This window comes from Coregonus lavaretus (genome assembly GCF_964263955.1).
Source record: "Coregonus lavaretus genome assembly, chromosome: 14".
Taxonomy (NCBI): domain Eukaryota; kingdom Metazoa; phylum Chordata; class Actinopteri; order Salmoniformes; family Salmonidae; genus Coregonus; species Coregonus lavaretus.
This window is the reverse complement of record NC_140001.1, coordinates 17,371,030-17,384,382: the sequence shown is the minus strand read 5'-3', so window position 1 is coordinate 17,384,382 and position 13,353 is coordinate 17,371,030. Positions and strand designations below refer to the sequence as shown.

Here is a 13,353-nt window from a genome sequence, read left to right as displayed (position 1 = left end):
GATGTGGATTACTGGTTGACGATGACGTTACAATGTATGTTATGCTGAATATATCACACTATCATAGTACTTATCATACAATATTTCACATCACTTAATTTGCATTGATACCATAATTGTGTGGATAAATAGATCAATAAAACACACATAACCTATTTCAACAAGAACACACAAGGGAATACATTTTATGAAAAATAATCACTATTTCCAAACAGTGTTTTTCATAGTTTAGTGTAGGGGTGGGGTGGGGGGCATACTGTAATTGTTATTAGGCTGTAGCCTTATTTTAAAGGGATTTGATTGTTCTTTTGATATCACTGCTTAGTCTCAGGGAAGGAGTTGAGATCAGTGTTTTTTTCTAATCAGATTCAAATGCCTCCACTGAGGTGCAAACAGACACACTGTCTATTTTCCAGCCCTTTTGAGCATACAGTGAACCGCCACAGGTGCTAGTAGACAGACAATGGGCCCAGCCAGCACACTGCACTGGTATGAGATCGGTTTACAATGCCTCTTTATGTATGTAAATTGCTGCCCTATATAGATAAAGATATTGCATTGATAGCCCTAGTTCCACTATTTTATTGGGATTCTGGTGATAGCTCTGGTAATATTTAAACTTGAGGATGAATAATCTACATTCCAACACCAAGCCATAGAGTGAATTTAGTTACATGTATATTGTTGTTATCATTACCATTAAGAATTAAAGAGGCACTGTGGAGAAATGGCTCCATCATTTCCTGGTTGCAAAAAATTATAATAGTTCGCCTAATTTCAGTTTGTGACAAAACAAGCAAGTATAGTGTAGAGAATCATTGTACCATCTAAACCTCTGTGAAATATATTTTCCATAACCAAACATTTTGTATTTTCAGCTGTTTGAAGCTGGTGTACAAAACTGAAAGTAAAAGACGCAAAAACTAAACTTAAGAACGGGAAGCACATAGAATAGCTTTTTAGACTTGCTTTTCAATGTGAATTTGGTCGGGTCCCCAAAAAGTTACATATCGCAGCTTGTCTTTTAAAGTGTCTGAGTTCTGTTTTAGTTTCAAATGACTTCAAACCTTATCTATTTTCAAAATACCATAGAACATCATGGTGATAACAGTAAAATGCATTTCACCAATCACTTTTCACATTGTGGGAATCAGTGGGATGCATACTGTAATAGCATTTCTTTCTTTCTTTATTATTGAACCACCTCAAATGAACACTACTTCCTATCTTTAGTCAATAACACAGGGAAACATTTTGCATTCTACCACATATACATTACTTTGACTTTTGAGACATAAACCAGATATTAATGTTTTGATGAATAATTATAGCATCTTGTACAAAGAGCATGATACACTGTTGAATGGCATTGCATGTAAGAGACTAACAAATGTTCAAGGCTAGTTTTATACAGCCTTTTTGAAGAAGATTCCATTTAGAGGGGATAAGGGTGTTTTTTGTTATTATTTGTATTTGAGCTGATATTTTAATTGAAATATCACCAGAAACTTTGTTTGAAAGTTGTTTTAAGGCAGAAATTCCTTTCAAACCACTTGGACCAAAATGATTAGGTTTACCTTACTGACAATTGAAATAACTAATGTAACTTTATTTTTTATATCTCTACATTATCTTTACTCTTCTCAAATAAATGTTATATGAAAAATATATAAAGTCAAGCTCCACTATGTTAGAGGATTGGGTATGGATTGGTCATTTTCATTATTTAACCATTGATGTCTGTACAATTACTTTGCTCAAGCGATACCACATGATAGCCACATGACTCACAGCACATGCACTCATTGGGAAGGAAGTGACCCTGCTTATGAGTTCAGATTTACTATGCTCATGAACCATATCATTGGTTCTTTTCAAGTTCTTCAGTTCTAAATGGATGATGTATGCCCACAGAGGTATTTTAGAACATACTAATTTGTTTTCCCATCGTAGGTCTGTCTGTCATCATTATTATGATGCAAATATATGATAGAAATGTGCCATTAGTTTGTTAGGTAGTACTTTACTCTTAGTCCATACCCTGATGGATTTTTCACTTTTAGAATGTTTATTTCATATAAGTAAATATACCAAAGAATGCCCATTAAAACTAGACATGCTAATTTTTCTGAATGTGACGTGATTTGAAATGTTGGCTTAAGTATGGCAACCAATGTACAACAATATATTTAATTCGATGGTGTTTTTTTAATGATGTGTTGACAAATAATTTCCTGACATAGAAAACACTTGGATAGTTGTGTGGTATATTTGCCTTTTCAGTCTCGTCTAATAGGTTCTGTTGGTGAATTATACTGTTTGTACCTCTATGAATGCCCTCCTTTGACTGCTTCCATGTAGTGATCATCACCAAAGAAGACTATAGTACTGCTCACATGAATGAAGGGAATATATTCTCCCCCACATTTCCTTAGAGAAAAATGTCCAATGTGTGTGCTAGTGTGTGCCCACGCTTTTATTTTCAAAAGGAAAGGTACCAACAGAACCCAGTGCCATAGCGCAGTTTTGCGGGCCCTCCACAAGGTTCGAGTAAGTTTTATAGCCAATTTCATGCTATTTTACACATTATTCCATGAGGCTGAGAGAAAACTTTGCTGTTTTAGAGCTCAGGGATTCTTGAAAGATGGGAAAATCTCAACTTTTTCCCACAATTATTTGTCTTAATATTAACATTTGAAATATATATTTTGATAGACCAAAGTAGCAGCTAGCACACCATATAAAGGAACAACCTAATTTAGATTTTTTCATAAAATACAACTAACTGGATTTAACTACGTCTGACACAATAAAAGGAATTTCATTTTCACAATTATTGTCCAACAAGTGTTTAACCCTAGAGTTGATGTTTTTTCTTACATGGGCTGCTTCTCAATCCACCGCATCGGCCGATGTCGCCCTCCCACATCTGCGGTGAAAGGTGGCAGAACTAGAGCAGTGTTTGTCAGACCAAGAGATATCCCGAAAATCGTTATTCTCACAAAAACGTCTTGGCTATTATTATGACCCCTCAATGGAAAGATGAGTCACAAACACAATGGTGTTCTCCGTTTTGCTCTGACCCCGACAAGCATCACAGGAGTCCTCTGAAGTCGGTACAGCCGATCTGCCAACTTCTGTCTGTAGCGTCGGAACAGTTTGGGCTACACACTAATTTGATCCCTCTATGGAAAGGTGAGTCTCTCACGAACACATACCTGTTGGTTGAGGCTGTAGGATGCCCACATGCCTCACAAGACTAGTCTGAAGGTAGCAGGTACCAGTTTAAAAAATGAATGGAAGTACTGTGTATATATGGAGATAGTTTAGTGCCTAAAATAAGGGGTTAAATAATAATAGTTTCCTGAGCTTTCTTATATCTATCTATCTCTCAGATATAGGAGAGACACTTCAGAACAATCTTCCTTTTAATTTTTTTAAATTATGTGTTTATCCATGTTTCATCAAATATATATATATATATATGTATATTTTGATACCTTAAGGCAGAGGTGTCAAACTCATTCCACGGAGGTCTGAGTGTCTGCAGGTGTTTGTTTTTTCCTTTCAATTAAGACCTAGATAACCAGGTGAGGGGAGACCTTAATTCATCAATCAAGTACAAGGGTGGAGCGAAAACCCGCAGACACTCGGCCCGCCGTGGAATGAGTTTGACACGTGCCTTAAGGGGTCCTAAAATTCCAAATCAAATAGCTAAATGATCCTTGGTATGACCATCTTATAACAAGGGGTCCTTATGGTATAGCTGACCCTGCTCATTCCTAATTAATTCAGGATTTTAGACAAATCTGACAAAGTTGACCAAATCTCCAGACACATCTTTTAGGAATCAAAGTTTTGAGAGAAATATTATTTAAAGTCACAGAGGGCTATTGAAAGAAACATGATAGGTTTTCAGTTCATATCCATTATTTTTTAAACACTTATTTTTGTTGTTTGAAATTGGGATCCTTTGCTCTGTACAAGGGAATTTCCAGGCATAGAGCCGACATGGAAACAAATAATATTGAAAGTATTTAGAAAATTCCCAAAACAAGTATTTTTCTGTATAAAATTCACCTAAATGTTAATATCAAATAATGCAACAAAATCATGTATTTTTCAACTATAAAAAAAACAAAACTTTCCCTGCCGGACAAGGATTGTCCCGACTTTCAAGAATCCCTGAGCTAATTTCCTGCTATTCTACACATTCTGCCATGAGGCGGAGAGAGAATTTAGCCATATTAAAGCTATTTACCTGTAATAATACAATTATAATTAATGGCTTATGATGTTTTCAATACCATCTGCGTGGCCCGACACCCCCAGGGGTGTGTGCTGCAGGGGTGTGGGCTATTCCAGTAATAGAACCCCTGAATTCCTATAGGATTGCAAATCATCCAAAGTTTGTGCTTGTATGTATTTATTTGATAAGGACAAAGCAACCAGCCATTTTCATGTCAAAAGGCAATCATTGGTAAAACGGATATTAACTTTATTTAAAATGACAGCATTTACTCTGAAGACTTTGTATTAAAACATATTCAATCATTTTTGTCTGGGTTAACAGTATTTATGGGCTCTAAACATTTTCTATACTTTATTCAATGTGCATGAATGTGCATGTTAATGAGATGTTGCATAATTGGTTAGGATTATATACAGTGGGGAAAAAAAGTATTTAGTCAGCCACCAATTGTGCAAGTTCTCCCACTTAAAAAGATGAGAGAGGCCTGTAATTTTCATCATAGGTACACGTCAACTATGACAGACAAAATGAGAAAAAAAATCCAGAAAATCACATTGTAGGATTTTTAATGAATTTATTTAAAAATTATGGTGGAAAATAAGTATTTGGTCAATAACAAAAGTTTCTCAATACTTTGTTATATACCCTTTGTTGGCAATGACACAGGTCAAACGTTTTCTGTAAGTCTTCACAAGGTTTTCACACACTGTTGCTGGTATTTTGGCCCATTCCTCCATGCAGATCTCCTCTAGAGCAGTGATGTTTTGGGGCTGTCGCTGGGCAACACGGACTTTCAACTCCCTCCAAAGATTTTCTATGGGGTTGAGATCTGGAGACTGGCTAGGCCACTCCAGGACCTTGAAATGCTTCTTACGAAGCCACTCCTTCGTTGCCCGGGCAGTGTGTTTGGGATCATTGTCATGCTGAAAGACCCAGCCACGTTTCATCTTCAATGCCCTTGCTGATGGAAGGAGGTTTTTACTCAAAATCTCACGATACATGGCCCCATTCATTCTTTCCTTTACACGGATCAGTCGTCCTGGTCCCCTTGCAGAAAAACAGACCCAAAGCATGATGTTTCCACCCCCATGCTTCACAGTAGGTATGGTGTTCTTTGGATGCAACTCAGCATTCTTTGTCCTCCAAACACGACGAGTTGAGTTTTTACCAAAAAGTTCTATTTTGGTTTCATCTGACCATATGACATTCTCCCAATCCTCTTCTGGATCATCCAAATGCACTTTAGCAAACTTCAGACGGGCCTGGACATGTACTGGCTTAAGCAGGGGGACACGTCTGGCACTGCAGGATTTGAGTCCCTGGCGGCGTAGTGTGTTACTGATGGTAGGCTTTGTTACTTTGGTCCCAGCTCTCTGCAGGTCATTCACTAGGTCCCCCCGTGTGGTTCTGGGATTTTTGCTCACCGTTCTTGTGATCATTTTGACCCCACGGGGTGAGATCTTGCGTGGAGTCCCAGATCGAGGGAGATTATCAGTGGTCTTGTATGTCTTCCATTTCCTAATAATTGCTCCCACAGTTGATTTCTTCAAACCAAGCTGCTTACCTATTGCAGATTCAGTCTTCCCAGCCTGGTGCAGGTCTACAATTTTGTTTCTGGTGTCCTTTGACAGCTCTTTGGTCTTGGTCATAGTGGAGTTTGGAGTGTGACTGTTTGAGGTTGTGGACAGGTATCTTTTATACTGATAACAAGTTCAAACAGGTGCCATTAATACAGGTAACGAGTGGAGGACAGAGGAGCCTCTTAAAGAAGAAGTTACAGGTCTGTGAGAGCCAGAAATCTTGCTTGTTTGTAGGTGACCAAATACTTATTTTCCACCATAATTTGCAAATAAATTCATTAACAATCCTACAATGTGATTTTCTGGATTTTTTTTCCTCAATTTGTCTGTCATAGTTGACGTGTACCTATGATGAAAATTACAGGCCTCTCTCATCTATTTAAGTGGGAGAACTTGCACAATTGGTGGCTGACTAAATACTTTTTTCCCCCACTGTATTGTCAATGATAAATGTGCCTGCATTTTCCTTCAATCAATGCATCAATCTGCCAATATGTCAATCTGACATACCTTTCTTCTAACACTTCCAAATAGTATTTACCTATTTAGAATCACGCAAAGCATAGTCATATTACACATATCGGTTTGAGATGTACATACACATGGTGCTTTCATTTACTTTGAATCATTTTACAATATTAGAAAACTGAATTGTGTGTTCTTTTGCTCGTCTCATGTCATTAACATACAGTACAGCACATGTACAGACTCAGCAGGTAATGATGACCAGGTTGGAAATAAAAAGCTTGACAGTGCGACAGTTATCAATCCAGACATAAACACACAATGCATAAGCGGATATTACACATCCTTTAAATACTGTATGGGATAATTGAACTTTCCAATGTAATAAAACTCACCTGATGCAATAGTTACACATTTGAATGGATGGACCTTCATTCTGAATGCAGCCAACCACATGTCCATGAAATGTGTCTGACATCCCTACATCCTAACAGGCACACTTCCTGCTGGTGGAGGTTTCAGCCTCGTCATTAGTGGCAGCGCTCCCATTGGCAGCCTCTGACGCAGGCCCCTCTGTGCTCTGCTCCATGCGTCTCATCACTAGGTCCAGCAGAGTGGTCACTGCCTGGTCCACCTCAGCCCCTGTGGCACTACTCGTCTCAAAGTAGGGGATACTAAGGAGGAAGGGAGGAACTTATTATACTGAACACTATACTGAATAATGCATGAATAAAGGCCAGTTAACTTGTGGTTTATGTATTATTAAGGTCAGTTTATTTCTAATAGGGTCATTTCTAGTTTAAAGACGCTTAAGAGGATCCATAGACCTTGGCTGGTAGTAGCTCACTGATTCCTTCCTGGTGAATTAACAGAGGTATTAAAATAGTGAGCCTGTTTCCAGCATTGGATCTGGATTGGTTCAAATGCTTTACAGTGGTGCTGAAGGTATGAACTCAAACAACCTCGGTTCATGGTAAGGCACTGGAGAAGTGAGCCGTGCCAATGGTAAGAGGACTAGCCAGCCATTTTATTGCATTGTACTGTCAGATCAGATTTCATAGAGGCAGCGGAATTTTGTCCTGAGCAAGCAGGTATTGATCTCGCTTACCCATATCTGTCCGCCAGGTCTCTGGCTTGTTTTCCTTGTACATCTCTCAGGTCTTTGAGGTCTGCTTTGGTGCCAACTAAGACTATGTCTGGACTGTCACAATAGGCATTCGCCTGCAGCTGAACTGAACAATCATAACAAGACATAATAAAATGTCAGTTATTTATGGATATATACATTCGTATTTGAATCACAGCAAGCTACCCTGCTACTGAGATAATTTACTATAATGCCAAATACAAAGTGAAATACCCGGTCAATGTGGTCTGGTTCTTAGAGGATGTACTAAATGGATGATTCACAGGCTGAGAGATATTGATCTACAGTGAGGGAAAAAAGTATTTGATCCCCTGCTGATTTTGCACGTTTGCCCACTGACAAAGAAATGATCAGTCTATAATTTTAATGGTAGGTTTATTTGAACAGTGAGAGACAGAATAACAACAAAGAAATCCAGAAAAACGCATGTAAAAAATGTTATAAATTGATTTGCATTTTAATGAGGGAAATAAGTATTTGACCCCTCTCAATCAGAAAGATTTCTGGCTCCCAGGTGTCTTTTATACAGATAACGAGCTGAGATTAGGAACACACTCTTAAAGGGAGTGCTCCTAATCTCAGCTTGTTACCTGTATAAAAGACACCTGTTCACAGAAGCAATCAATCAATCACATTCCAAACTCTCCACCATGGCCAAGACCAAAGAGCTCTCCAAGGATGTCAGGGACAAGATTGTAGACCTACACAAGGCTGGAATGGGCTACAAGACCATCGCCAAGCAGCTTGGTGAGAAGGTGACAACAGTTGGTGCGATTATTCGCAAATGGAAGAAACAAAAAATAACTGTCAATCTCCCTCGGCCTGGGGCTCCATGCAAGATCTCACCTCGTGGAGTTGCAATGATCATGAGAACGGTGAGGAATCAGCCCAGAACTACACGGGAGGATCTTGTCAATGATCTCAAGGCAGCTGGGACCATAGTCACCAAGAAAACAATTGGTGACACACTATGCCGTGAAGGACTGAAATCCTGCAGCGCCCGCAAGGTCCCCCTGCTCAAGAAAGCACATATACAGGGCCGTCTGAAGTTTGCCAATGAACATCTGAATGATTCAGAGGAGAACTGGGTGAAAGTGTTGTGGTCAGATGAGACCGAAATCGAGCTCTTGGCATCAATTCAACTCGCCGTGTTTGGAGGAGGAGGAATGCTGCCTATGACCCCAAGAACACCATCCCCACCGTCAAACATGGAGGTGGAAACATTATGCTTTGGGGGCGTTTTTCTGCTAAGGGGACAGGATAACTTCACCGCATCAAAGGGACGATGGACGGGGCCATATACCGTCAAATCTTGGGTGAGAACCTCCTTCCCTCAGCCAGGGCATTGAAAATGGGTCGTGGATGGGTATTCCAGCATGACAATGACCCAAAACACACGGTCAAGGCAACAAAGGAGTGGCTCAAGAAGAAGCACATTAAGGTCCTGGAGTGGCCTAGCCAGTCTCCAGACCTTAATCCCATAGAAAATCTGTGGAGGGAGCTGAAAGTTCGAGTTGCCAAACGTCAGCCTCAAAACCTTAATGACTTGGAGAAGATCTGCAAAGAGGAGTGGAACAAAATCGCTCCTGAGATATGTGCAAACCTGGTGGCCAACTACAAGAAACGTCTGACCTCTGTGATTGCCAAAAAGTGTTTTGCCACCAAGTACTAAGTCATGTTTTGCAGAGGGGTCAAATACTTATTTCCCTCATTAAAATGCAAATCAATTTATAATATTTTTCACATGCGTTTTTCTGGATTTCTTTGTTGTTATTCTGTCTCTCACTTTTCAAATAAACCTACCATTAACATTATAGACTGATCATGTCTTTGTCAGTGGGCAAACGTACAAAATCAGCAGGGGATCAAATACTTTTTTCCCTCACTGTAACTGCTTTGGCAGATCAGTGTGCTGAGACATACTCATCCAGTTCCTGACATTCAAAAAACTCTGCTGATTGGTCAGATCAAACATGAGCAGGAAGCCCATGGCGTCTCTGAAGAAGGCTGTGGTGAGACTTCTGAACCTGGAATTTATACAATTACAACAATGTTCAAACACTGGTAAAGCTATGGATGCGGACTATCATTGAAAATCCTCATCTTACAAATGATACAAAATGTACTGTCTGCTTGTTTAGGTTGCCTACCTCTCCTGCCCTGCTGTGTCCCAGAGCTGTAGGTGCACTTTAAAAGTCTTCTGTCGTTCCATCAGAGCCAATCCCCAAATACATCTGAAGACACAAGAACGTTGTCAAATAAGTGTAATCTTAAGAGCTAGGACCGAAGGCATACTCTTTGGCTCTGGAATTTGTTTTACCAATCCAACGTACTGTTTTAATTAGGGATCCAAGCCCCGAAGGGACTGTAAACCTTATAATTGGTAGGATTATTATTATTATCCCATTTTTGGAGCGCTATAGCTCTTAAAAATGGTAAGATCTACAGAGACCAAAATTCATCTGGTTAATACAGGTGCAATTCGGCCAAATGGTGGCGCTATAAACAACCTTTGACTTCAAAAAGGTCAGCCCCGCCTCCTCGTTTGACCTAGAGTCACGGAATTTGGTACAAAGGTTTGTCTTTACCCAAGAAACAAATTTGCCTCTGGGACCAATGACGTCACCATGATGGATCATCTGACATTTTGAAAATGTAAATTTTCCCAAATCTTTCAACATCTCCTCAGACACGGCTTAACCGATTTCTCCTAAACTTTGTGTACAGCATCTATAGACCAATATCTTTATATGCTCCATAAATGAAGTTGATATCTTAAACGTCATGGCCGCTGTGAGCCAATGAAGTTCAGTGAGGTCGGGCCTGACAATTCAAGTCACTCTTGGAGGGAACAGAGCCCCCTGCTGGCCATTCATCTCAATACTCTACAATGTTTCCTCAAGTGCGCACTTGTCCACATGGTTCAAATCCCACCACTGCCGGTTTCAGATAGACATCCCTAGACAGTGAGGGATTGTTGGTGTTGTACCTGAACTGAATTTTATGACTTGTAAAATAAGGCATCATATTTGACAAGGCGAAAAAGGCTTGGACCCCGGGTCATCGCTGCTTGCAGCTATATTTGAGTTGATACCCTACTATTACTTCCAAAAAACAATCGACTGTTCAACCTTTGGATTTGCATAACCAAATTATCATGAATTGGAAGCTGTGGAGCGAGGATGACTGAAAATGAATTTTATCTTTGAAATGAATGTCATAGGCTACACACTGAAGTAAAGCATCACAACTCACCACTCTCTTTTCCCTGAAGTCTATTCCCAATGTGGTGGTGAACTTCTGGTTGAATTTGTTGTCTGTGTACCTGTAGAGGAATGTGGTCTTCCCTACTCCAGAGTCCCCTAACGACAGGAGCTTGATCAGATAGTCATAATCCCAATCAGTCGTTGTCATTGTGCAGCCTTGTGCTGAACCTGCCCTAAAATATGAAACAAAAGTACTGTATTATGGTCATATTCTTACTTGCATGTCACATGCTTTTGCATAGAGAACACAACTAAATTACTGTAAATAGTGGTACATTCACCATTATTACAGTACAGTAAATAAAGTTGAGTCACTATTTCATTGCCAGGACTTCAGAAGATTCTACACAGGTCTCCCAGAGGACATTGCTGGCTTGATTTGTGCCCTTAACTAATTATATACTTGGAAACTGTCATAAATATACATTGTAATTACAGTTCTGTTAATATAGCCAATATACTGCAAATTGCCCTAACATTTAGAAACAGGCAAACACAGGTCTAACAGAACACATAGCTGAAATTCCCAGTCAGTGGCATCATGATCACAGGGGCCTAGTAGGCAGTCATAACTGGAGTCATTAAAAGCTGATCAGAGAGGAGCTAGCACATGACTTGACCCAGCTTTCACATGAGCAGTCAAGTGGCTGTCCTGTGTGAGCTGCAGGAAAACTCAACTGTGGCTTCTATTGATGCAATGAAATTATTTCATTGTCTACATACAGTATGCTCTCAAATAGTTCTGAGACAATAAGAAGGAGCACAAAGACTTTGTGCTCATCTAACTTATTCAGTTACACTGGTAATTCTCTATTTGAGAAATGACATGACAAAGCATCGTGTACTGTAGTCTATGGATAGAAAGATCAAGTGGAAGAAAATATCTAAAAGGATATTTAAATTTTTACATCATTACTGTCATGGACATCAATTGATCCATTATTGAGTTGAGAACAGTCTAAAAGGACAACCTTCTTGTTTATTTCAAATGTTTTGTATATTTCCAATCTGGGTCATACTTGAAAGAGGCCTGTCATGAGCCTCAGATTCCTTAAACACTGAAAAAGGAATGAGATGCCCTCATTAAATACTGACTCATTTCCCGTGTGGATTATAAAAAGGTATGGGATTATATAGTCAGCACAGCTAGGAGACAGAGGGCACCCAACTGTGTATAGGTTCCTACTGTATACATGTACAGTACATTTCTCCTCAGTTGTCTCATCCTCATTTCAAGATGAGGGATCTTTGTGCCATAGAAACCTTTGGGCGGGCCGCCTAAGTGTTTTTTCGGGATGCCGAAGTCCAAACTGTATGTATATTATTATTTTTTATTATTATTAATTAACGCTTTCAGTGTAAACTTAATGACTAAAACCAAATATAAAATATGTAGAAAAGATAATGGACCTACCAGTGCATTCGGAAAGTATTCAGACCCCTTGACTTTTTCCACATTTTGTTACGTTACAGCCTTATTCTAAAATAGATGAAATTGTATTTTTCCCCTCAATCTACACACAATACCCCATAATGACAAAGCATAAACAGGTTTTTAGATGGTTTTTTTTTGTTTACCACATGTGGACTCCAATACTTACGTAAATAAGATATGTTTTTTTTTTTTTTTTTGTAAATTTGCAAATATTTCTAAAAACCAGTTTTCGCTTTGTCATTATGGTGTATTGTGTGTAGATTGATGAGGACTTTTTATTTATTTAATCCATTTTAGAATAAGGCTGTAAAGTAACAAAATGTGGAAAAAGGGAAGGGGTCTGAATACTTTCCGAATGCACTGTACATAAGTATTCAGACCCTTTGCTATGACACTCGAAATTGAGCTCAGGAAGCCTCATGTTTCCATTGATAATCCTTGAGATGTTTCTACAACTTGATTAGAGTCCACCTGTGGTAAATTCAATTGATTGGACATGATTTGGAAAGGCACACACCTGTCTATATAAGGTCCCACAGTTGACAGTTTATGTCAGAGCAAACACCAAGCCATGAGGTCGAAGGAATTGTCCGTAGAGCTCCGAGACAGGATTGTGTCGAGGCACAGATCTGGGGAAGCGTACCAAAACATTTCTGCAGTATTGAAAGTCCCCAAGAACACAGTGGTCTCCATCATGCTAAAATTGATGAAGTTTGGAACCACCGAGAGTCCTCCTAGAGCTGGCCGCCCGGCCAAACTAAGCAATCGGGGGAGAAGGGCCTTGGTCAGGGAGGTGACCAAGAACCCGATGGTCACTCTGACAGAGGGACAACCATCTCTGCAGCAGTCCACCAATCAGGCCTTTATGGTAGAGTGACCAGACGGAAGCCACTCCTCAGTAAAATGACAGCCCGCTTGGAGTTTGCTGAAAGGTACCTAAAGGACTCTCAAACCATGAGAAACAAGATTCTCTGGTCTGATGAAACCAAGATTGAACTATTTGGCCTGAATGCCAAGCTGGAGGAAACCTGGCACCATCCCTATGGTGAAGCGTGGTGGTGGCAGAATCATGCTATGGGGATGTTTTTCAGTGGCAGGGGCTGGGAAACTAGTCAGGATCTAGTGAAAGATGAACGGAGCAAAGTACAGAGAGATACTTGATGAAAACCTGCTCCAGAGCGCTCAGGACCTCAGACTGGGGCGAAGGT

The 13,353-nt window shown here is 39.7% G+C and overlaps 1 pseudogene across 1 annotated transcript; it reads right to left on the bottom strand.

Moving 5' to 3' along the window:
* Window positions 1-6,784: 6,784 nt before the first annotated feature.
* Window positions 6,785-10,858, bottom strand: LOC311141035 (ras-related protein Rab-27B-like; annotated as a pseudogene). The gene is made up of 5 exons: window positions 10,700-10,858; window positions 9,595-9,678; window positions 9,368-9,471; window positions 7,406-7,529; window positions 6,785-6,971 (listed from the first exon to the last, which is right to left on the bottom strand). The product of its transcript is annotated as a ras-related protein Rab-27B-like (transcript).
* Window positions 10,859-13,353: the final 2,495 nt, after the last annotated feature.